Genomic DNA, 24,719 nt, shown 5'->3' with positions numbered 1-24,719 from the left:
TAAAAGTAACAATGACCCAATTTGATGAACTGAAGGTCAAGGTTGTCAGCATGAACGCTTTGACACAAAAGTCACAAATAAAACAGAAGGTAAAGTAGGTCATTTATTATCATTATTATTATTATTATTATTATTATTATTATAATGCATTACAAAAAACAAACTTCAATGCCTGAACAAATCCATTGAAAAGTCTTAGGTAAAAGTATAATTATTTAATTGGCATCAGACTGTGATAATCATGACTAATCTTGCTTTGAAACAAAGCTGCACTTCATGTCCAGATTAAACTTTGGACCTATTGTGACTTTACGATTTCATTATCTGATAAACCATAAACTGGGACAACAGAACGTTTCGGTTTTACATTGCTAAGATAAACATTTGATTTTATGGCTGGATCCAGTGAATGCTGAAGTGAGGATGTTTTGTAAATTTTCCTTTCTGCTCAAGACAGAAAGTGTTTAGAGATCATTTTGAGATCATTGTAAACTTTTAAAAAATAACATTCAAATTAGTTAAAAATTAGGTCAGAATGCTGTGTTCTACTCTTGCAATCATTTTTCAATATTTACATTGTACTCACAATTGTAGTAGGTTTCATTCCAAAAGAAAACTAATTTGAATATTGTTTTTCTAAAAATGACGTAAAATAGATAAATAAAAATAAACATTTCAACACCCTTTCAAATCTCAGTTTGTAACCAGTTGTCTCAAGTCATTTTTCAAGAAAAGGACAGACCACAAAGGCAATATGAGACATCCAATAATTTAATTATTATTATAATAATTTAATGTAGAAAATGTTACCAAAGTCCTGTTTAGGACATATGACAAAAAGACACTCAACTCTTAATGTTCTGACATTTTATTGACTGTACATATTTGCATATTTGAGCATTGTTTAAAACACACATTTTCTTACAGTTAATGGAAAACAAGTAACAAGTTACCACCAACCAAGTGAAAGTTTAAGCTGCACCCAGTTATAATAAATATGTCTTATCCAGTTTTATCTTAAATCTGTGCCCTCATGTTGTCGTGGTTGAAACCTGCACTATTTCTCTCCATGTCGTTTCTAACTGGCTTGTTATGTTGTCGTTTTTCGGCCTCCACTTCGGCAACAGTCAGAGCTGCAGACAGTGTTTTCTCGTTGTCCATCTGTACATCCCAAGTCAAGGTCACGGTGACCTCAGAAAACACTTTTTAGTCATTACTCAAGACTCAGACACAGAAATTATGACAAAATTTCACACAAATGGTTCATATTATATATGACTCTGGATAAACAGGGATGTAACCTGGAACTAGTCTGAGTGGCGGAGGGATACAACCAGGTGGTGGTAATTCTATTTTTTTTAACTGTTGAAGTGTTTCTCATGTTCACTTGTAATGGTGCAGTGTGTGTAGATTCCAATTAAGATCCTTGAATACAGTTTATGAGGAACCCTTAAGTTCCTCGTGTATCTTGTCAAGTATTTAAAAAATATTTACCAATATCTCTGGTGACAAAAGTCTTAGGTCATATCCATTTCAATTTCACATCAGTCCCAGAGAGTGTGAATCAGGCAGCTCCAGAGTGTGATATTGTATGGTAATAATATGAAACCTCTTAGTAGTTGAGTCGACTCTAAGTTAATTCTGTACGTCTTTTTCCTTCATTCTGTGTATTTTAGTGACCAGAGTCTCTATTGGCTCCATCAGTTTCTTACAGTTCAGTAACTGTCTCTGAGTTTGTTTCTTTGCCTCGTCCAGTTTCCATTTTCCTTGTAACAAGTTTTCTTTCTCTCTTAATAATTCCTCTCGTTTGTCAAAAGTAATCTCCCTCTCTGTTATTTCCTGCTCCACTGACTGAAGCTGCTGCTTGTTTTCTTCTCTCTCCGCCTCCACCTCCTCCAACAGGACTTTGAGTTGACCCTTCTGGTTCTCCAGCTCAGCCTTCACCTCCATCAGTGCTGTCACCACATCCTCCTGTTCTCTCTCCTTTTGCAGTGACTGTTCTTGAAGCAGTGCATTTTTCTTCACCAATTCTTCCTTCTCTCCTATTGTGGAGAGACAATGTGTTTATTCAACAATAAGAATAGAAATGTGAGTCAACTTTAAGAGAAGTTCACATTTATTTTTCTGATAACTAAATGTCTGCTAAGTGACATTAGATGTGACGAAACTTTAAAAAAATAAGTAACAATAATAAAAGTCTTACGTTTCCATTTGTATGTGGTATAAACAACCAAAATACCACTGAGAGCAAATTCAATAAGGCCATGTGCTGAGAACATGTGATGATACACTGTTGAAATTGATGCAACCACATCAGCTGGAATGAAAGAAGAGCAAAATCAAATTAACAAGGACAAAATGATTGTGATGGTAAACCTGAAAACACTTTAGAGTAAAAACACTGAAGCCAATAAGACGTTCACTTTGACTCCAAAAAGAAGTGTAAGCAGTGAAATACAACTGCTCATCCTTAAGGTGATCAAAAGTATTTAAATATTTTCAACAATGAACATTTAATTGTTGTTTTTTAATTAAAATCTTGATATCACCATGACCACAAAGAGGTGTGACTTACTTTTCCATGTGCACAAAGCCAAGACAACGGGAACAGCAAGCAGGAATTTAGACGCGATCATGATGATACAAGAAGTAAAACTCGGGGAGACGAAGTCAGCTGGAATGATGAGACACAAAACAGCGTGGATACAACATCTACAGGACTGCTGTGGAGGGAAACTGGACATTTTTCAAATACAAACATTTAGATTAGAGATGAAGAGTTTGAACATAATTTAAGAATTTGTAGAATGAGAGTTGGATAGTCCAATAAATATAACATCATGTGACAGTATCTTTTTGACAATGGGGATTTTTTTTATTTGCAATAATTTCAATAGAATTAACAATTTAGAGAAACTTACTGTTGAAAAGCTTACATACCTGCTTTGTGCATCAAAGTCACCTCATGGAGAGTGTGTGTTGCTCCGTCAGAGTCCACAGATAAAATAACCTGTACTTTAATCCTGGTCACCTGAGATCGAGGCGTGTCCACCTTGTGTTAGTTCCCGCCGGTCTATTCCAGCTTTTACATAAACATAGTTCACATATCTGAAACTTTTCCTCATTGGAGTGAGAGTTTTCATGAAAACAAATCACACATTGTTCCATTATATTGTAGCTTCTCTTTACTGATTCTGTGTCACTTTTAGGACTGATTTTAATTTTGCTCTTGACACAAAAGGAAGAACATGGTCAGGCTCCCTTGTACTTTAACCCTGTGGTGTTTATTTAAAGAAACAGATTTATTTTTTCAACTCACACATTTACAGTTTCAACATCTCACCAATATATTTACCCTCTATTTCTCTATTTATCTATTCAGTAGACCACACCCACCAGGAACTGACAGACTCACCATGTGCAATAAGTAACATACACCATCTGTGCAATATACCTGCTAATATGCTGCTATTTTGTACATTTTTTTTTACATATTTCTTATATATATATATATATATATATATATATATATAGGTTTAAGCTTTTATATTCACTGGACAGTTGGAATATCATCATCATTAAAGCAGAAAAGACATTCACACATTATTTAGGTGTCATTATTGATCCCAAACAGCAGCCAATCAGAAATTCAAAACTATCCTGATAAGTCATGTCCGACTGAAAAGGCTGCACCATCCAGATGGGAACATTTGGGTCCTAGTCGTCTTTGAAGCGATTCTCCATATTGGCCTTTAAAAAACCTAATATGAAATCCTATGTGATAAAATTATTGTGTTTTCTGACCACATCATGGGCCCAACCCACTGGGAAGTAGTTATAACTCGAAAATTCCTGGAGAAGTTTTCGAATGTGCCTGCTGCTTAGTGCATGTACTTCACTCCTCACGTTTCAATCTGTACAAAGGACGTTATTTTCAGTTTCATTCATGTTGTAGAGACTCATCCTGACACTGACCTCAGTCACCGCAGGTGTCCCTCAAAAAGCCTTTTGAAGCTGCCACGACTGGCAAAAATAAACTCACACTGATGGTTTCAAACCCAAATTTGTCCCCACAACCACAGCAAGACATGTATACTCACATGTACATGCCCCAACAGAAGTTGATCTGAAATAAAGCTATATCCCTGAATAAACGACAACTTCTAAAATCAAACTTTTATTACCTACCTTATCTCTTACCTTTTTGAGACTCTTATTTTGAAAATGTCTGTGCTCCTGTGTTTGACAGTATAAATTGCATAAGGGTTTGAACAACAGAGCCAATAATTTCCTCTTACCATGTTAGGACTTTTATTTTATGAGGTTAATAAAAATCGTGGAGATGGTGTTTGCGTTTTTCTCTCAATATAAATGTGTGTGTGTGTGATTAAGCCTATGTGGTACGATCTCTACCAGGTTAGCCACTGGGGCTCCGCTTTTGAGATGAAACTTGTCTTCAAAAATGGGATATCGGAGCGAAAACTACAAGTCCTATTGAAAAGATCACCTCACCACGATGCTAAAATGGTTGAAAAAGCAGCAAATATTATTTGAAGTAAATTACTTTGAAAAATTTGATGCCAAAATGATGATTTATCCAAAGTGGCTGCCAAAGGTGGAGATGGCTTGTGTGTCTGTCAGTATATGTGTGCTAGTAGTTTGTGTGTGTGTGTGTGTGTGTGTGTATGTGTGTGTGTGTGTGTGTGTGTGTGTGTGTGTGTGTGTGTGTGTGTGTGTGTTTGTGTGTGTGTGGCTGTGTTTGTAAACAGTGCGATTTTGGCTCGGCAAGCTTCTCAAACAACCGTTGTTTCTGAAAAAATGGTAACTCCCAAAGAACCATGAGCGGAAGTGTTGCTAGGTTGTAAACACAGTTTAAAAATGTCAAAAAAGTTTAATATGGAAGAAAATTCAGGCTGTTCAAAAACTGAATGTTCACAGAACTGTTGTTTATTATGAAACCTCCAGAAGTAAGAATCAACACAATCGTGTGTGAAAAAAGTGTGAGAAATGAAAAATACAATAATACGAAACTAAAAACAGGTTCTTCCTTTTTTTTTTTTAAAGAAAACAAAAAGATTTCAATTGGTTCCAACTGAATGCCTTGGTTTTATCTTTGATTCATTTTGCATTTAAACTTCAAACTCTTTCAGTCCCACATTGTTTTCCCTCCATGTTCTCTACTTCCTTCTTTTCCATTGCTCTAACTAAACTCTCTGTTGTCTGTAATAGTTTCTCTGCGTTCAGTACCAGTTTCTCAAGTTCTTTCTGTCCGTCAGTCAGGCCCCATCTGTATTTAGATGTTATTTCTTCTAGCTTTAGGTATCCAGTTGTATTATTGCATTTTGTATCGTCTGTTTCTTTCTCCAGTGACTGTAACTGTGTTTCATTTGCATCCAGCAGTTCCTCCATCTTCTTCTTTCGCTGTGTGAGTTTATCTTTCTGATTTGTGAATTCCTCCTTCTGTTTCATCAGTATACCAACCATGTCTTCCTTATTCCTCTGTAATTCTGCAGCAATTTCCGCCATTTTCATCTCTGTATCCTTTATTTTCTCACTCTCTGCCATGAGCTGATGATTCTCTCTTGGCAGAATCATATTAGTTTCAGTTTCTGCAAATGGAATCAGAAAACTCTTGAGTTTTAAGTGCACATCTTGTTTGATGCTGTTTTGCAAGAAGGTGTTGATACTGAACAGGATACACACTCACAGCTGAAACATGACACTGAAACTAAAACACTAACACTTGTTATCTTGTTTGATGCTGTTTTGCAAGCAGGTGTTGATACTGAACAGGATACACACTCACAGCTGAAACATGACACTGAAACTAAAACACTAACAAAAGCACAGGTTAAAGATTCCATTCCAAACAAGTTTATACATGCATTTTGACTTTTACTTGTAAAACCCTTAAATGTTACAAAGATGAATAGAACATAAAATGTATTAATATGTCACTTACTATTTTTGTTACGCCTCCATTTCCAGACTGAAAAGACAACTGCAAGAACAGTCACGAAGCAAGCAACCAAGCTGATGGTGATATGAGCAGCAGAACTACACGGCGCCACAAAGAAATCATCTGAAATAATAAAACAATAATAGTTACTCTAAAACACAGTATGTAGGCTTATCGGGTACTGCAATAGACTGGTTTACATATCCTATCTCACTGACAGAAGTTTCACTGTCTCTTGTGGAGACTTAATATCTGACGCCTCTTCACTGACTTGTCAGGGTTCAGTCCTGGCACCTCTTTTATTCTCTTTGTATTTGCTGCCCTCAGGTGAGATTATTAGCAGATACAATATCCCATACCATCTATTTGCAGATCACATCCGGGACTGAACAGCATAAAACCCCTTACAGCTCAACGCTGAAAAGTCAGAGGTTTTGATTCGAGGATTGATCATTCCCATGATCATGCAACGTATAGGGCTCTTTTCCTCAGCTTCCCACTCCAGACTGCGGAATTTAGGGGTTGTATTATATATATATATGTAACTCTCTCGCTCTGTAAAGTACTTTATGACTCATGTCTGAAAACTGAAGTGTTGTATAAATAAACTTTACTTACTTACTTAAAGTATACCTCAGCCAACTGAAGCTAAAAAGATGCTTAATGAATTAAGAAAAATAAAGATTTCTACCTGGAACATGAATCTGTGTCTCTCTGGTCTGGTTGATGATCTTCTGTTGGACTCTACAGGTGAAGTTGTTGCTGTGTCTCTTCTCCACAGTCACTCTGCTGCTGACAGTATAGAGGTCATCAGGACCTCTGACTGTCTCTGTAGGTCCAGCAGAGAGCAGCTTTCCCTCACCGTCCAGCCACAACAGCTCAGGCTCTGGATGCCAGCCTTTAGACTCACAGTGCAACACCGCTCCGCTCTTGGATCTGTCAATCCCTGCTAAACTCATGACCAGTGAGGAAGTCGTCCCTGATGAACAAAGTCAGACATTTCAACAGATGCTTTTTTGATTGATGGCAATCAGTTTCACATTATTTCCACTGGTCCCTGTTGTTAAGTGTAACACAGTCTATATTCCAGAACTGTAGCAACACAAGTGACTTTAACTGCGCGTTTATTCTAGATAACACCAGTACATGATTGATACTAAAAGTAATTTTGGGAAGTGTATTTTTTAAATTTCTTTAAATTGCTTTTTTCTTTCTCTACACTGCTGACTGAAATCAAATCATGCATTCAACATCCAACCATCAGTTGAGGACTGATTTCTGTAAACAGCAGTGAATATGAAGCAGTAGCTCAACAACAACAACAACAACAAACACTACAATAATAAAAGACCATGCACATCACACCATCCGCAACGCCCGTTAACTCGTTCATGTTTTGACCCTTGAAGACTCAGCGGTCATTACTTCATAATTACCAGTGAAGACAGCAAGGCTGGTATTTTTTTCATGTTGTTTTCACGTTGTGATCAGAAGCTGGTCTTTAGTGTTTACCTTTCTACCCTAATGTCTTAGTGTGGACAGGAATGACTGATACTTGGATACAGTGGTCCATGACTTTAGTAAAGTTGGGGGACATTTTCCCCTTTCCCAATTCCAACACCCCTTCCTCCAGTGCCACTGCTCAGATGACACCCATCTTTAAAATCACCCTTTATTTTGATCTCAACTACACACCTGTAAAGTTTTGTCACTGTACCTTTTAGGGTTTCTGCGCAATCGTGAACACGAAATCTGTTCACAGACATAGAGACTCTGCTGAAGTCATCAAAACTGCAACACTGTGGTAGCGCCCACCACAGTAACTCTCTCCAGGACCACATTTCGACGTGGTGACACAAACACAGCCTGGCAACGTGAAAACAATACCAGCCCCACTGTTGTAGCTGGTATTAATAATAATAAATGCATGCTTACCAACAACAAGTTGTACAGTAGAGTCTTTACCCAAATGTGGGAAGAAGCATCTGTATATTCCATTATCAGACATTTTGACTTCGGAGAGTTTTAATGAAATGTCACCGTGCTTCACTTTGTTGACGTCCACTGATGTTCGGCCTTTGTAGGATTGATGCTGGTTAATATGAAGCTCTTGATTTTTGTGCCACACGTGGACAAATCTGGGTTTCAAGTCAGGTCTCGCCCACTCAAACGTCATACCAGCAGCATCCCCAGCCGGTTTCAGATGGCATGGCAAAATAACATCATCACCAATCATTGCAATTACTGGCTGAGATGGTCCAACTACCTGAGATACACCTAGAAAGACAAGAAGGAATCATCCTGCCCTCAGGCTCAGACCTCTCTTTTCATGTCTGGAACACTGAATATTCAACACCACAAATATGGCATGTTGCCCATGTCTGATGAACATGTACAGTACATTCACTTTATCACAATATTAAAATATGATATAATGCAAACTATGTTGTATCTGTTTGATTGTTTCTGTGTTTGTGTTTGAGTTACCTCCACAGCAGTCTGTTAGGAGAAGTAGGACAACAGCATGACGAAAAACTAAAACACTGAAATCAGTGTGTGTGAGCGTAGACAGCCTCTTCTTCAAGTGCAGCATCATGGAGTTCTGTAAATTTAAAATAAACCAGCTGTGACATATTAATTCTTGAAGAGAATTGGGACTTTAAGCAGCGACAGTTGAAGGGACGGCTTCGACTCTATATCGAAACTTCCTACTGTTGCAGCCAAACTGTCTACAACAGGAGAAAGACTAGTTTATCCTGTGATATGTTAAAGAGTAATTCTACATTTCTCACTGTCATTTAGTTTGTATTCATTTATACCGTTAGTAGTTTTATGGATTATGTATAGTATATAGTATATTTGATAAAGATACCTGATAATTTGACAGATTCTTTCAGTTTATTCATAGACCTGTAGCACAAACTGTTGTTAACCTCCATCCTCTGTGTGTATTGATGAAACCATGACGCTGTCCATGGTGCTGAAGTCACAGATGGATTTATACTCTTCATTTGATATTAATTTGTCCTATCAAGTATAAATCATGAGCTCTCTGACCATTTAAAGAGACAAATTGTAACAATGTTCAGAGCAACTTCTGTTTCCTGAACTAGTGAAGTTAAATGTTGTTTATGATCTTTGATTTCCATTACTATGGCAATGTATTACGGCACTTCAACTGTCGGTCCCTAATACTTCTAGACGGACTGGGACAGCAGGTAAATCTGGATCAGCTCTAACTTGCTACAGATTGTGGCAACAAGGTATGGACTGTGTTTTACCATTAGAAGTTATAAATATCTTTAAGTATGAAGAAATGTAAATGCAAAAATATGGCTCAGCAGTGCATCTGATGATATGTCATATAAAATGAGGGCACAATCATTAGTGTACAGCTAAACAGGTCACTACCATACATCAGGCGTCCATCTTGTCTGATGTACTGCAAATATTTGTGTAGGTGTTTGTCCCACAACATGGCTGCCTGTAACCATTAGTAACTACTGGCAAAAGAGAAACCTTCACTGTGCAGCAGTAAAACTGGTTAACCATTAACCTGCATAATGTTCAACTGTAACCTTCTTCAGATAGCGAATAATAAAATACCAATTTATGACTCTAGTTTGAATAACGCTCATACTGAACATGAAAATAGAGCAACCATTTATTTATACATAGAAATTGTAGGTTTTCCAATTACTGAGGAAATATTGCAATAATGATATGAATTGTTCACATTGTTGTTACATTTGTCCAAAGAGTTAAAAGGGAAGTGCTGCACTTTGATGCATTGCTCATAGAGTTTCCAAATAACATTGCAGTCAAGAGCACTGATAACATGTCTACTCATAACAGTTGTAATATTTTAAAGATACAATAATTATCATCACTTTGTGTACACGTTTAACTCTTTACATATTAAACATGAAATACAGATGATCAGTTATGACAGACCTACCATTATGATGAGCAATTATCGGAACGATTTTAAAAAATCCTCAAATTTAAAATTAGTGACAGCATGGTGATATATAATGATATGATAATGTTAGGAATCAAAAGAAGAATTGAATTTTAAACCATCGTACCTGTTTTGTGCCTCAATGATCGACTCACTGCAGTAAAGTGAGCTGCACGGTCAAAGTCCTGAATTGAAATACTTTGACCGTGGCCGTCTGTATTGAGATGGGCGTGAACCACATGATTCCTTATCTGTCTAACGTCTAACAGCCAGAACAGCCTGAACTCCAAACTGCTGCTGCTGAGGAGCTCTGCCCTGGTTTTGGTGAATTGAATTGACTTTGTTTTCTAAGGTGGCCCTGAGAGCTCATAAACACAAGATGATATATAATATGTGTGTGTGTGTGTGTGTGTGTGTGTGTGTGTGTGTGTGTGTGTGTGTGTGTGTGTGTGTGTGTGTGTAGCCATGAACTATCTTAATTTACAGCTAACAGCTAAAACATTAGCACTGACAACTAGCATGAAAAATATCTACACAGACACAATAAACATTCAGGTTTGAAGAAATTTAAGTTAACTTAATGTCATGGTAATGACATATGGCATCACACACATTGAATTTCGATATCACTTAATATTTTAATGCTGAAAATATCAGGAGTTGAAATATAAGGTAACCAGATTTCTGAAATCAAAACTGGGGACATTTCCAGTTTGATGGCCAATATATCATTAAAATATCTAATGTTTTACCAGTGAAAAGAAAAGAGGGCAGTCTTGGTATTTTGACCATGGTAACTGTTTAATCCCTACCTTTGAAGCAGTCATGAAGTCCTACTGTCTGTCTATTCCTCTATTATCTATATTCCTGTAGTTCGTAGGGGTCCATAGATAAAAAGAATCTAAAATTCTGGCAGGAGGGTTTGGGTATGTTTGTTTTTGTTTTCATTTACTGCCCAGTTATAAACTCCTAACCAATGTGTGACCCACCTTCTTTCTCTGCCTAGAGACAACAAAGAAAATTGTAAAATTCTTGCTTAATTCCTGAAGCTGCTATAGCTAGTAGTCAGCCCCCTCTGTTGCCTGAAACAAGCGCAATGCTAGACATTGGTTTTTAATTCACAGTTAAAAGCAGGGACATTTCCGGGGACAGTCCCCGTTTTTGGTGCCCTGGGACATCTGGTCATCCTATTGTTGGGTCTGAGCTCTACCTCATGAGCTGGACACCAAATATGTTGGATTTTCAGTTGTGTATCAATTTATTGGCTATCATAAATTAAGAAAAATATGAATATTAAAAAAAATGAATATTAAATAATAACTTTAAAATTATTTAAAGTTCTCGCGGCACCAGCCTAAACTAATAAGCAAAATAGCCAATATGGTTTTAGTCTCAATTTATTACCATTAATCTGGAACTCTGATTAATAATTAGTTTACTAACTATAACCAAATTAACAAATCAACAGTAAGTTAAATTTGAAGGATTTGAATTCTACCGAGTAGAGGTTGGCAATATTCATGCTTGTGCAACATTAAACACACCAGTAGTTACTCAAAGACATTTATTTACAATGGAACGGAGTAAAAATACAATGTCTAATCTAGTATATACAGGTGTGTGTATGTGTGTGTGTGTGTGTGTGTATGTGTGTGTGTCTGTGGGGACACAGGCAAAGGCAAGATGACCACATGACCTGAACAAGGAAGGGTACACAAGATGGCGGTTGTTACGGTCTCCAAATCTAATGCTCAAAATGGGTAGGAGGCTGCAACATATGTAAAAAGCACACCAGACAAGAATAACATTTCACCCAAGCTTTGTTGAAATATCCCCAAAAACATTCAAAGTTTATCAATCTAAACCAAAGGAAATAAAAAGGACTGGAGACCCCGGTCAAAATAAACAAAAGACAGGAAAATGCTGGGCCAACCACGCAGTGGGCCGTCGCTCCCAGCGCTTCTTCCTAGACTACCTAAACCCAAACTTAACCTAACTACCGGTAATCTCCAGCCCAAAATAACATAAACTAAAATAACAAAACCCCTCCGCACCTAACTGTGCGTGGAGGAACATACCCTGCTTGGAGAAGGAAGAGAGGACAAAGAACCCTAACCGCAGGTACAGCTTTCTGTGTGGGTGTCTCCTTCCCTCTGTCTCTGCACTCTCCGCCGCTCTTATTCTCTCTCTCTGTCCCAGAGTGCTGATTCCACCCAGGTGTGCACCAGGCAGAGGGAACTGGGAGACAAGAGTAGCAGCAAGAGAGGACGGGACACCACACAAACAGGGTGCACGTAACAGCATACAAAGAAACTACTCAAAATGGCTGCTGAGACCACCTGGTGTGTGTGGGAGGGAAGGTGTGAGTTAGCCTGGTTCATGTAATCTAAAGGTACCAGGTTAGAGGGGGGAAGTTAGCTTCATGCAAGTTCTAGAACTGAAACGTACTACTATGTGTGTGAATGAATGACTGACCACAACCTAAGCAAACATTACAACAACAAGACATTAATCAACAAGTACATTAACAAAGTTGACTTCTGCTGCTTAGCTATGCTGTGCTATGCTGTGTTTGGAAAAGTTAGGCCCAGTCAGTTAACGTTACCCAGTCCTTGGAACAAACAAAGAGGTCCTTTCCAGTGTTGTTGTAAAGTCCAGTGAGTTGGGAGGCTTCCTGGTGGATTAAAGTCCTGCCTGGCCTGTGTTGCTTTGCTGTTATCTCCTTTGTTCTCCTCAAAGAGTTAGCTGTTCCACGCTAACTCTGCTACGACTCCTGTTGCTTTGAAAATCAGCTGGCCTTGTGTTGTAGCTGCTGATTCTGAAGAGGATTTGGTTCACTCACAGTTAATCCGAAGCAGGTCGCTGCTGTTGAGGAGAAGAGTGTTTGCAGGCTGCTGGTAGCAGGCCGGCGAGAGAGCTGGTTTCTCAGGTAGCAGAGCTGACCTGGGCTGGGGCCTTGTTGCCCTTTGAAGAAGGAGAGCAAGCCAAGAAGGGAAGAGAGTTAGAGGAGGGCCAGAGGATCTGGTTTTGTTTGGTGACACCCTTGGGGGTCACATGTCACATGCTGACCCACACTGGCTGGCCAGTGAGGTCTGTGGGGTCAAGGGTCGTCCCCAGGTGTGAACAGTGAGGAACTGTGGGTTGTGAGTTCCTTTGTCCAGTGGTGCAAAGAGACATCTGGTCACTTGAATGACGAGTCCCAACACTATTCAAATAAAAAACTTGATTAGCTTAAGCAAATTTTGCAATAATAACCTTTTGCTCAAGTTCAGGGAATGATCGTGGTCATGGTAATAAGAGACCAACACTGAATGTTGGTAGGAAAGAGGAATGTATAGTAATAGTGATCTCCTGTGTCCAAGCGCCTCACTACTTGCTTCTTTGGTCCTGACAAATAACAGTCGTCAACCTACTGTAGCTTCATGTCAGCTACTTGCTGGGTCTTACTTCCTCCCTTACATTCAGTTTTAAACTCTGCACTGAAAGACTGTGGGGTTTTTTATTTTGGTTTCACATTTATATTTCTGCCTCCGTGACACAAATATTTAAAGACAGACCAAACCTGTCAATGCATGAGCGTCAAAAAATAAGCTCAACAGGAAGAGGAGGTCCTCGCCTCCATTTCACTTTGTCTGTTTTTCAGTCTTATATCAAGACAGTCAGCAGCGAGACGTCATGGAGGTCACAGCTCTCTGCATGAGGACGAGTGAGTACTGGGTGTCTCCTCCTTCCTGTACAAGGTTTAAATACAGAGAAATTCATAATGTTATGTTAAATTTATTTCTATTAGCAGCAGAGACAGAAGAAAGATAATTTATCTGCTTTATTATTCTACTTCTACCTATTTTATTTTACGGTACAGTAATACAACGTTCTCATTAGTGAACCATAAAATTAAGTGCAATCAAAATGTCATTATCCATTTATATCACTTGCACATTTCTTCAAAATACACAAAATACACAAAATACACAAAATACAGGTGACTTTGCATGTGAGCTGATCTGCAGTGTGTCTGATGCAGCTCTCTCCCTTTGTCTATCCAGTGATGAACGTGTTGATGGTGCTGGTTGCACATGTGCAGCTCAGTTATTGTGCTCAACAAGTTGGTAAGCTACAGTCATTGCAATGAAAGACTCTGTTCTTAAATCAAATCTGTATTAATGAGACAAAAGCATGAGAATATATGAGAGGAAACAAGGTCACACTCTGAACCACAGACCAAGACTCTGGGCGCTGCTGCTCGGCTTTTGTCTCTCACCAGATATTATAACTGTTTAAAACAAAACATGTTGCCATAATTTACGTTGTGCATGTAGAATTTCATTGACTGTTATAATATCATTAAAAATGTCATTATTGCCATGGTAATACTCACTACAAACCTTCCTCTTAAAAAAAGTGTTTTTAGTTTTGATTCAGAACCAAGAAGCTGTAAGACATTCACTCATTTCTTCTTCTATGTCTCTGTCTCAGATGCAGCTTTTCCTTGTATTCTTCCAAACAGACTGCAGTTCTTTGAGTATGAGTCCATCTCTATAAATTGCACATCTGATGGCTCAGCTGAATGGACAGTGATGAGGACACTGAAGGAAATAATTCCTACAAATACTTCAAACTGGGTGACATCAGCAGGATCTAGCAGCATTGATCCTGCATTTGCTTCAGACAGTGGAGAATACTGGTGTGAGGACGGAGACAGACGGAAAAGCAACGCTCTCAACGTCACCGTGACTAGTGAGTTTTAGTTAGTAACTGTCTCTAGTAACTGTCTTTCTGTCCTCAACATCGCAGTATTGAAGTATTTTTAATTAGACATCACACATAATATTGTAAATAAACATCATAACATGTTTGACATAAAATCTCTCCTGAATATTCCTGAGGTGGTTCTGTGATCTTGGAGAGTCCTGTCGAGCCAGTGACGGAGGGGGACAACGTGACTCTTCACTGCAAAAAGAAGGACAGTTCCCATGATCTCGCAGCTGAGTTCTATAAAGACGACAAATTAATCGAGCATGGGTACACAGGGAACATGACCATTCAAAATGTTTCCAAATCAGATGAAGGTCTTTACAGATGTAAGATCTCTGGAGCTGGAGAATCACCGCAGAGTTTGCTGGCTGTCAGAGGTGAGACATAAACTAAATATTGGTTATTGATTGGTTGTTTTGCATATGGTCCAGATGGTACAGAAGAAGTGTAATGAGAGCTGCATCATGAAGTTGGTTTTTTTCTGTAGTGCCTTCAGTCTCTTCAGAACATCATGAGGAGACTCCTCCTGCCCTCAGTGATCCCCCTCCTGCCCTCAGTGATCCCCCTCCTGCCCTCCGGCCGTGGATGGTTGTCACTGTTCTATTGATGGTGGTGGTGGTGGGGGTGGTGGGGGTGGTGGGGGTACTACACTGTACAAAACACAAATGTACAGGAGACAAAAATGAAGGAATCACCACTACAGGTAACTGCTGAACGCTGCTTTTACTGCAGCTTTAGTTCCTGGAGTTGTGTATTCATTTTATCACTTTATTAACTGTATGAATTTATGTGAGATGTTTTATAGATGTGTTTAACATTTTCAATTACATTGTTGTATGAAGTTGTATTACTTACTTTAATTATGTAAATGTTGCACATCAGCTTGAATCCCATCGCGGGGCTGTAATTTATTTCTGGCCAGAAAGTTTCATACTAATGTCTGAATGATATTGACACAGATATGCATTTTACATTAATTAGTGATATTTAGCTTTATTTCAACAAGGTCTTCAACATCGCGTTACACTTCACATACTGGAGCATCAACAGATAACATGACCACCAGTTAAATTGGAACAAAAATACTGTGTTTTTTTAATCTTTATATTGTCTTAAAGGCGACCAGACTCCTGATAAAAAGATTTCACAGGAATGGAAATATACTGTACTGTTTCAGGTTGCATCATGTAATAATCTGTGTAAGAATTTTTGCCTGGTGTTATTTCTTTTAATTACAAATGTCTTTTATTTTCTTTTGTCATGTGTGTTTCTTTCAGCCAATGAAACTTCAGCTGATCCACATGCAACATATGCTCTTCTCAACAAACCAAGAAGGGAAACAGGTACATGACATTTATTTTATTTTACTTTTACTGGTATTTAAACAAAGGTTTATACATGTAATAATATACATTATTAATCTACATAATATATATAAAAACACAGAAAATATTTGGTGCAACACATTTGGTCTTAGTTATACACCTTTAAGTACTAAAATGCTTCATAAGCACATGCAAAACAGCTAAAAATGAATACGAAAAAAATGCTGCATGGATATAAGATGACTTTTTGTTTGTTTGTTTGTTTGTTTGTTTGTTTGTTTGTTTGTTTGTTTGTTTGTTTGTTTGTTTGTTTGTTTGTTTGTTTTTAGCCACAAGCGTTGATGCTGTGGCTGATCCATACAATCCAACATATGCTACTGTCAGAAAACCAAGGAAGGGAAAAGGTACATGATGTTTCATGGATTTACATTCTTGCAGCACAAAACCACAGGGAATTTGTGTTCCTAAAAGTTTGTCTTAGTTATTAGAGGAATTTTGTTTTAAAATCTATTTTAATACCATGATTTGTTCAGTATGCGAAACAGTAACATGAAAAACAAATACAGTCACAATATCTTCAGCCACAGGTGGTGACGGTGTGGCTGATACACATCACGTGACATACCAGCTTGTCCAAAGACCAAGATGTTTTATTTCACTTTTACTGAACTGATATTATTAAATAATATTCTTATATCCACTATAACACAGACAAACTCTAATGAAACATTTTCCTCTTTAAGAACTTTTATTTTAAGCTACATTTTAAGTACTATAAGATATATATATATATATATATATATATATATATATATGTGTGTGTGTGTATTTATATATATACTTAATGCAAAAGAGCTAAAAATTAATATGAAACTAGATTCATCTCCTTGTGGTTGTATCTCTCCTTCACTCAGACTAGTGTGTGAAACTTTGTCATAATTGCTTTGTGAAGTCTTTCTGAAGAGTAATGGCTAAGAAAGTGTGTTGTGATGTCACTGTGACCTTTGACCTTTGACAACCAAAATGTAATCAGTTCACCCTTGAGTCCAGGTGAATGTTTGTACCAAATTTGAAGAAGTTCCTTCAAGGCGTTACTGAGATATTGTGTCCACGAGAATGGACAACCTGGAAACAAAATGGCTGTCGGCGGCGCAGAAGCACAAAAATGAAGCATGGATAGAAAATGACGTGTTATTGTTTGTTATATAATCATTATTCTTTGTCACAGGTGGTGATCATGTGGCTGATCAACACAACGTGACGTATGCTACAGTCAGAAAACCAAGCAAGGAGAAAGGTATATCACATGTTCTTTAAATGATAGCAGCGTGGTTCTACAGAGCAATGCCGCTCTATTGGTCAGTTGTTCTACCTCTTCGGTCCAGACTGAAATATCTCAGTCACATTAATGGTTCCCAGAGGATGAATAATAATCATTTTGTTGAACCCTCTGGATTGGAACAACATTTTGTAGATATTCCTGATCAGTGGCACTTCCATTAGAGAACACGTTCAGTCAAATATCTGAACATGGCGACTGTTTTAAACTTTCTCATGTCAACAGACAGGATGAGTAGATGTCAGTCCGTCTGTTGAAGACTGAAAACTGTTTCCTTTCAAGTACGTCTAAGATGTTGATGCAGGTGATAATTTGATCCTTTCAGTTATAAACCACATGAGAAAAACCACAGGCTGAAACAGATGTTCATTTAACCGTCTACATAGAAGAAGTTGTGCAGTTTGACACCGTCACTACGAGATGGAAGGTTTTAAGAAATTAATTCAACAAACAAAAATATATTTGTTGCAGTGGGAACCCTAAATTAATAATACACAAAGATACAACAAAGTTAATCTTTCTATCATTATCAATACTGAAGAACCTGTTTGATTAAACCCACATGTAACTTACAGAAGGAAGGCGGGAAACAACAGTCTGGCCAGTTAATAGTGTTAATGTTCATTTAATGTGTTTCCAAACAGAACCAAAAGAGTCCGGAGCAAGTACCAAGCCATGGCAACCAGAAGAGCCTGATGTCTATTCTTCAATCAGTGATCATGTAGGTAAGACTGAGGCTGGTGCAGTAATTACTGTTTTAATGGTGGCAACTTCTACATCCCATGTTACATCATAACATTTGCTCTACCTCTGTCACAGGTTGAACACATCATCACAGCAGAGTTCAGTACGTGACCGTCATGTTCTTTCACAGTGTTTGTATTTCATGCGAGGACGTGTTCACACGGCGCTATTAACGAGAAAAGAGCTGCTGCAGATTTAGAAATACACTCGCTGTGGTCAGCCTTCAACACGATGTAGATTTGCTTCACACATTTATGACGTTGCATGAACTTATTAAACCACTAACACCCACATCAGGTCAGGGTTGGCTGTAGCAACAAAACTGTGGGTCTAATAATATATATATATATATATATATATATATATATATATATATACTCTATACAGTGACAATAGAGCTTCACACTGTTTTCTGTGAGCTGTTTCTCACGCTCTGACCTTCCTGTTGAACTTTATTAAAACCCTGTGTCTCTATAATGCGCCAATTATTCTGACCACATCCCTGTGAAAGTGTGTGAACGCAGACACAGACACAGACACAGACACAGGACAAACTACACACTTCCTCCTGCTGTCTTCAAGCACAACACGATGTAGTGAAGGTGTACAACGTCTCCCTGCTCCCAAAGGTGGACATGAACGCTTTGTATTTCAGTGTTATTTTTAGTTTACACACACACACACACACACACACACACACACACACACACACACACACACACACACACACACACACACACACACACACACACACACACACACACACACACACACACACACACAGCACCCTTGCACTGGCTGCCCATTTATTTCAGGCCTTTAGATCAACCTGCCAGAGGACACCAGACTCACAGAGTCAGTTCTCCATTTTTATTCAAAAAAATGTAATTGTGTGATGTTTATTTTAATTGTTACTTTGATTTGTTTGTTTCATATTAAATGTTGTGAAGTGCTATACAAATAAAGTTTTATTATTAGTAGTATTAATGGCATTAATGTAAATGTGTATTGTCTCATGAGAAGACAGTAAATACAGGTAAACTCTACATATAAACACGTTTAGGGGGAAAAAGCATCAAACAGTTTGGAGGGAATCAGATCTGGGTCAGTGGGTCGTGTCTTTGGCTCCATCTAGTGGTGAAAAAGTAACAATGCCCCAATCTGATGGACTGAAGGTCAAGGTTGTCAGCATGAACGCTTTGACACATAAGTAGAAAATAAAATCAAAGTTAAAGTAGGTAATTAATTATAAATATTATTATTATTATTATTATTATGAGTCATATGATTTCTTCCACCTGTTCTTCAACATGTTTTCACAGTTTAACTCTCAACATTGCTTCTGAAAATGTCCTAAAAATTTAAATAAAAAATGAATATCAAAGCACTGCTCCTGACTGTGTCTTTATTGAGGAATCATCATCTTTTTTTTCATTATTTTTAGTAAGTAATAACATCACAGTTTATCTCTTTTATTGAGAAATCTGTGACTCACCTTTCGCCTGGTCTTTGTGTACGAGCACCAGCAAGATGGTGGACAGCAGGTAGGGAGTTCCCGCCACGAGATGACGGATCAGTCTGGAGACAGACGGGAGGGGGCAGCGTCTGCAGGAGCGTCACTTTATAAAACCTGGGTAAATGCAGCCTCTGTGGACGTCAACTAAACATGACGTACCATACTGTGCACCCTAATGATAAATACATTATATTGTGTCCTGCGGATGGATGGAGGAACCTGTGCTGCAGATCATCATTAGAATAAATGCACATTCCCTGAACTCACCTTGTGTCACGTCTCCAGTAAAACCATCAGACGGTCGACGTTCTGCTTCCCTCTTTGTAGAACGTTCTGTGTATGAAAACAATGAGTTCCACCTTGTTGTAAGATCGATCTAAAGCTGTCAAGGACTCAACTTCTATTCACCCAAGCTGTTATTGCCTTTATTTACTGTGATGTGATGAGACATCCCATATTTCAGACTTTCTCTAACCTCTGACATTGAGCCAGCTCTCTGTTGATATTTAAAGGTGCAGCATACTAAAAGCTACTTACTAAAGCTTTCAGTCAATTGTTGCAGGTATATTTTTACTGATGCTTGTATAAAATCTTTGGTTTGTCAGATCAGTCAAATGCCAGAGTTTGGCTGTTAAGTTAAACACGGTACGACTGGGCTCTCACAGGTAATAATAGCATGTGCAAAAATATTTCACCTGGTTAATGACAGATGCGACAAGTGTTTAATTCATTTCAATTCTCTTTTACTATAGAGATTATTATGAATTAAAAGTTTGTGAATGTTTTGTTGGTGTTTTGAAAAGGAATTATCATGGTTTAATAGTAGTAGGTGTTTTAGATTTTTTTGGATTCATTTTATTGATGTTTTCTCTTTCTAAAATCTGAACCAACTTTTTGCCGAGATATAATTTCTTCTCTTCATAGTCATTTCCATTTTCCATCAAATCCCAGTGCACACACAGAAAATCAGGATAATATCTATTTATCTACAGCTAACACTGTGTGCACTTTAAATGCCTGAACCTCTTCAAGTCACTGTAGGAATATTTGAGCATTATGGTAAATACTCTCACTTTATTAGGAACACCATACTGCTGTAATACTAGGTAGTTCCTCCCTTCGCTCTTCCACAGCCTCAGTTCTTTGTCGCATCGGTTCCACAGGATGAGATTCCTTCTTCAACAGGATGTTTCCGTCTGCAGAACCACAGCTCACTTTATGTTCTTTGGCACCATTCAGAAATGTGAAACCAACTTCCCTCCTCAGACACTATAAAAGGAAGCAGAGGTTACTGTTTTTATCACTGTGACAGATTGGCACTACTTAATTTTCACAACAAGGAGGATTTTCTTTCTTAATTTTACAGCTGACTGATTTAACCAGACATAATGAAAGCAGCAGTGGGATTCATCATTTTGCTTCTTACTCATGTTTCCTCAACAGGTACGTTCGTTTACTACACTTCTACCTGACATTTCCAAGTTACTGTTAAGTGACTAATTACACTTAAATTTAGTTTGTTTTAGCTTCATTTACAAAGACAGAGGGAAAGTGAGAAATTACATGGAAAAATCTGGATTTTGAGTGATTTTAATTAATCATAATGATGGATGACGGATTGGCTGTAGCACATTTTTAAATTAATTTATTTTATCAGCTAAAAAAAACTTCTTTATTCCACATTCATCCAACATTTTTCTGAACTGTTCGACAGTGCCAGATAGAGACAACACTCCAGAGCTGACCGAGGATCTAAGTAAGTAAATATGTTTTGTTTCTTTCTGTAGAATTAACAGAAACTTAACTGACACATATCATGACACTTCTTGGTACAATTGCTGTGTTCTTCTAAATGCAGAACCTTTACCTGTAATGGAATTTATTGGCACGTCGTACTTAAGTAAAACTTCCCACCACTGCTTAAATATTCCCTCCATTCTTTTAGGTCCCCAGTTTGCCATCGGCCTTGATGCTGGTATTATCATTATCATTGGCATCGTCATCGTCATTGTCATCGTCATTGCCTTGGTAGGGATGGTGGACTCTGAAGACAACACACCAGAAGAGAGTAAGTCAGAAATTCCTCTTTTCCACATTTCTTCCCCTTATAAATTTCCATTTGAAATTTTGGATAATTGAACAGACGACAGGAAGTAGAACCCAAATGCAGAAACAGGCGAGGCAGCATCATCTGTGACTCCTTCATGTTCCATTCAAAGGATTATAAACTATTGCACAGATCTCACATTGAGCTTCAACTATGTTTTGTTGTCTAGGTAACAGAGACAAATATTTGGGCATGTGCTGCGACTGTCTTGGAGAGACGTGTGTCCAATTAAGTGTAGGTTTGTTTGAAGCAGGTCTACAGTCTGAGGCAGTCTGAGAGGCCGGTAAGTAATTATCCCCACTTTATTTCTCATCTCATGTCTCTACTTATTATATTTTATTATTATTATCATTATTATTATTATTATTATTATTCTTATGTAGACAGATGTGTGTCTTTCTATACTACATCCAATCAATTCAATTTGCCACAGGTGGACTTCAATCAAGCTCTGGACACATCTCACGCGTAATTAAAGCAAACAGGAAGCAGCTGACCACAGCAAAGGGTGTGGACACGTTTGTGAATGAGAGATTTCCGCTTTTGGTTTTTACTAAATTTCTAGACATGTAGTAACTTTGTCATTGTTGTTTGTTGAGCGTAGATTTTGGCCGACCAAAAAAGCAGTTTCCCCCATTTGAATGTAAATCTACGACAGAGTAACAAGAAGTGGCCTAATTACTTCCTGAAGCCTCTGTACTTCCTCTAAAACAGTTCAAATTGTTTCCTCTGTGGATAAAAGGCTGTTGTTTGTTTTCTTCCTTGTTGTATATTCGAATTAACCTGGTGTGAAAAACTTTTAAAACCTGGGGAGACGATGGATAACTTTTTTTATAATCTGTTGAATTTTCCTACATACAATTTTTAAGGAATTTATATTTTGGTTTTATTTTTGCTTCATTTAGGTATGAAAATATGGAACCTATTAGCTCCACTTTCTTCTTTGTTTGTTGAACATGTTAACACCCTTTGAGATGAAACGAGGTAAGAAGTAGTGGTTCCTTACCTTCATCCTGTTTTCCCTTTGAGTGGTTTGGGCTCCCAAATGTTGAATGTGAAATAAATGAATACATGAATAAATAAATTGACTGTGATGATTTAAAAAAATATATATATTTTTTTTCTGTCATATTAATTTATTTCACATTTATTTATTCATTTCCACATTTTTTGTAACATTTGTACATTTATTTCTTTCACATTAATCCATTCCAACATGTATAATATACTGTATTTATTTTCACATTTATTATAATCTCTTAACAAATTTCCAGGGGCGTGGCCTGGACATGTCAACATTACTACACTGAGGCATTGAAAATGACTGCAAGCGTGAAAGTAAACACATTAAGTTCCAAACTTTTAAGAGGAATTGTTTTTGAAAACAATTTATATGAAATGAAAGTGACTGGACTTCAATGATACACACATTGTGTCTTGATGACTAACACTGAATATTAACACAGACTTTGATTCTTATCAAGAAAACTCCACAGTTGACCATTGATGATAATGATGCTAATTTCTGTTTCTGCTGCCCCCAAGTGGAAAATGACAGTTACTGCAAGTTTAATGAAATACTCTGATTTGCTGCTACATTTGTTATTTCAGGTAAAACAAAGTAAGAGGAGGCTGGAGTTGTTGACATCCATCTTCAAACTTTTGTAATATAGAGTTTGTCATTAGAGCAGGAACCTGTGGCCTCTGTCACATAAGGTCACAGGTCAGTCAGTCAGTCAGTCAGTCAGTCAGTCAGTCAGTCAGTCAGTCACAGTGGCATAATAATTTTACAGTTATTTATATGAAGACTGAAAGAAGGTTAGAAGTAGAAGGTGATCATCGCCCATCGGCACATCCCTATCCTCAATCCACACACTTCCTGCAACGTGAACACCAGACTGAAAATGTGGAAGCACGATTCAAGGTTCCCTTTCATTTTCCTACAGTAGAAGTGAAGCTGCACTCTGACTCTCTGACTCTCTGACTCTCTGACTCTATGACTCTCTGACTCTCTGACTCTCTGACTCTCTGACTCTCTGACTCTATGACTCTATGACTCTCTGACTCTGACTCTCTGACTCTAGGACTCTCTGACTCTCTGACTCTCTGACTCTAGGACTCTCTGACTCTCTGACTTTATGACTCTCTGACTCTCTGACTCTCTGAATCTATGACTCTCTGACTCTATGACTCTCTGACTCTATGACTCTCTGACTCTCTGACTCTATGACTCTCTGACTCTCTGATTCTCTGACTCTATGACTCTCTGACTCTCTGAATCTATGACTCTCTGACTCTCTGACTCTCTGACTCTAGGACTCTCTGACTCTCTGACTTTATGACTCTCTGACTCTCTGACTCTAGGACTCTCTGACTCTCTGAATCTATGACTCTCTGACTCTATGACTCTCTGACTCTCTGACTCTCTGACTCTATGACTCTCTGACTCTGACTCTCTGACTCTCTGACTCCATGACTCTCTGACTCTCTGACTCTCTGACTCTCTGACTCTATGACTCTCTGACTCTCTGACTCTATGACTCTATGACTCTCTGACTCTATGACTCTCTGACTCTCTGACTTTCTGACTCTCTGACTCTATGACTCTCTGACTCTATGACTCTCTGACTCTGACTTTCTGACTCTCTGACTCTATGACTCTCTGACTCTCTGACTTTCTGACTCTCTGACTCTATGACTCTCTGACTCTATGACTCTCTGACTCTATGACTCTCTGACTCTCTGACTCTCTGACTCTCTGACTTTGTGATGCTGCGTACGTGTGGTCGTCTCCTCCACAAACCCAAGTGAATATTTGTGGAAGAGGTAATGAAAGGCTACCTGTCTTAATTAGGACGTTTTGTTTTTGGTTATATGAAGCCAGCCGTGTACACCTGAGTTGAGTTCATCTGTGGTGAACTTTACACATTTCTGCAGCTCCATCCACTGATATTTAACCTCCTCTGCTGTAGTAGAAACGGTGGTGGAAAGTAACTCAGTACATTTACTCAAG

The sequence above is a fragment of the Seriola aureovittata genome, chromosome 23 (assembly GCF_021018895.1).
Source record: "Seriola aureovittata isolate HTS-2021-v1 ecotype China chromosome 23, ASM2101889v1, whole genome shotgun sequence".
NCBI classification, from domain to species: Eukaryota; Metazoa; Chordata; class Actinopteri; order Carangiformes; family Carangidae; genus Seriola; species Seriola aureovittata.
This window is presented reverse-complemented; position numbering follows the sequence as displayed.